Here is a 2,929-nt window from a genome sequence, read left to right as displayed (position 1 = left end):
ACTGAAGCACAAACAAATGTCCTCAGAACTTAGTTTGATCGTTCTTGTATAATCACTGAAATTGGACTTGGAACTCCACCCTTGAAGCACAGATGAGGCTGTGGAGCATGAGACCCATTTTGTCTGCTAAAAGAGAAAGCAGTAGCCAGCTGGGTGGTATTGCAACCTTTGCTCTCTGTGTTAAAGCTAACTGGTTAGGATGAATGGCAACAGGTTGTGAAAGAAACAAGAGAGGAATAACTACAAACTTCAGGTGAAAGGTGGAATTGCAACAGTCTTTGGGTAAAAATTAAGCCTTGTAGTATTTTTGTAAATACCAGCCTACATCCAGCAAAATAATGAAAGCTCTAAACCCTGACATGGAGTTTTGGGGGGAGGGGGTTCTCAGATCACTATAGAAAGCCAGCTGTGGCTGAAATAGTCAGTGATTTTCTATGTGTCAGATCTGAAAAAGAAAGAAAAAAATACACAGAACATGGAATACAGCAAGTATTACTCATCATTCAACAATGCCCTAGAAAATAAAAGGGATATCTTGCAGAAGTGGATTGGGAGATAAGATGGAATTATGATATTTCACTCAAGAAGAAAACAATTCAAGAAATCATTTTCTTCTGTTGCTTATACCATCACTGGTCTGAGCAACAATAATGGATTGACTACATGGGAACTGCACATATGTCAAGTTTGTGCTCTGCAAGTCAACACATTGCAATGAATAGCTGGGTTTGGTTTATTTGTTTATGTATTTTTGCCATCAAATGTCAGGGATTATATCTTAAAATTATGGTTATCTCTTAAACCAACCACTATATACCACACGAAAACTGAGAAGAAATATATCTATAATTAGAGGACTCTCAAATGTATTGTATTATTTGGCTGTTGGCACAGCTAGGAAATAGAAATGTCTTTATTGTCAGAAACATCTTGAGTCTCAAATTTGAAGATTTTATTATAAATTAATTTTTTCCAGTTCCTGATTAACTAATAAATTCCAAAAGTAATCACAGAGAGCAAGACAAAAGCTGTTCCCTTATTACAAAATCAGCAGAGGAAGAATAAGAATTGTACTTGATGTTATTTTTGTGGTCTAATGATGAGACCATAACTCCATGCAATGGTCCAACAGTTTCCAAGCATGTGACTCCCAACCACTTGGTAGGAGCTGATGTGGGGTTAGTGGAACATGAAGTTCTTGCCTGCTTTTGTGTTTTTGGCTATCATTATTGCAGAGATAAATTTGGAGGTCTATGGAATCCAGATTCACTGCACCCTGGGGATTGTTACTAAGCAGGAGTGGAGCCAGCCTTGGGAAGTGGAGCCACCAGTGAATGAAGAGTGGCTAAACACCACAAAGCAAGGCCTGGCAGAGGGAGAATGGGAAATTGAACAACATAGGCACAAGAGATATGCAAAGGAATCAGATTACCCAACTCCAAAACAACAAATTAAGAAACAAAGAGAAATAAATTACAAGAAAACATACAGAGGGGAAGCATCAAATACTACATTAGAAACAGCTACAAATACATATTCTCCTAAAACAACTTTTCTTTGCAAATTATTGCTCTGCTTACCACAGAAATGTTACACAGTTATGAATAGGAGGGAAAAAGTCCAGAATGTTATTTTGTTTAGATACATGACTATGAGAACTGCAGTACAGTAGGAGCCAACAGTAGGAGAATACTGAGGAAATCACAGAACCATAGAATCACAGAATGGCTTGGCTTGGAAGGGATCTCAAGGATCATCAAGCTCCAGCCCACCTGCCACAGGCAGGGCCACCAACGTCCAGATCTAATGCTAGACATGAAAGGAGTGTAAAAGGCAGAATAAGGGTAAAGGTATGCCTCCTCCTCCTTTAACATTCTAGCAGCCAGCATCCTGGGGCTCTCCTGAGCCAGAAGTTGTATCTGAATCTCCATGAACAAAGTCACATATAAGATTTAGCTTTCTTTGTAATGTTCAGTTTCCTTCAGTTCTCCTAAGGAAAAGAAAAAAAAAAAAAAAGAGTATGATACACCTTGGCAGATTCCATGTTAGTGAGCATGTGAGTAGATTTTTGAAGATGAGCTGAAGTATTCCAGAAGGCCTTAAAACAAAAGTGATTACATTAATTTCTTTTTTATGTCTGTGTAGCAGATCTGGACTGTTTGGGAGTTTTTTGTTGCTGTCTCTAGGGAATGATCATTTCATGTTGCAGATGAGTCAAGTATCAAGTACTTGTAGTACTGACATTAAACTGACATTAGCCAGTTTAGTATACATTATTGTACATGCACCAGGAAAATTAAAGACATTCTAGTAAATGAGTTTACTCACAGCTGGATGTGGTTTAATGTGCAACAGATGTGATCTATGGAGTTTGAATGAGGAAATTACATAAATCATGTTCTGTGCACAGGTAAAGCATGTACTATATTGGTCGAGTTCACACAGTAATGCATTTTCATATTTCTGTCAGGAAAGCTTAATCTGCAGGATGGTATGGAATTATCAACATAAACTATATTAAGGAAATTAATCATACAGTGTATTATTAGAAGTTTAGAAAATTTAGAAAGGAAAAAATATATATACAGTTAAAGGCAAAACCTCTACCTCCCTGTTCTGTGGACAACATTTATAACTTCACTACTCCTTCCATATGATGCCTAGAATATCTGAATATTTCTGAAGACATTTTATTCACTTAATACATAGGAATTATACTTTTTTTTTTAACTGGTGATGTTCTATGGAAAAATAAAGGAATTTCAATACAGAACACCCTTTCTCTTCTTTTTCAGCTTGCTCAGAATTCAACAAAATACATCCTTCAGCCTGTATCTGCTTACATCTGGCTGAAGTCCAAATGATTTGTCCATGTGCAAGTGTAGATGTGTGTGCATAAAATGGCACATGTGCACAAAAGCTGGCAGAA

This window comes from Meleagris gallopavo, chromosome Z (genome assembly GCF_000146605.3).
Source record: "Meleagris gallopavo isolate NT-WF06-2002-E0010 breed Aviagen turkey brand Nicholas breeding stock chromosome Z, Turkey_5.1, whole genome shotgun sequence".
NCBI lineage: Eukaryota > Metazoa > Chordata > Aves > Galliformes > Phasianidae > Meleagris > Meleagris gallopavo.
This window is presented reverse-complemented; position numbering follows the sequence as displayed.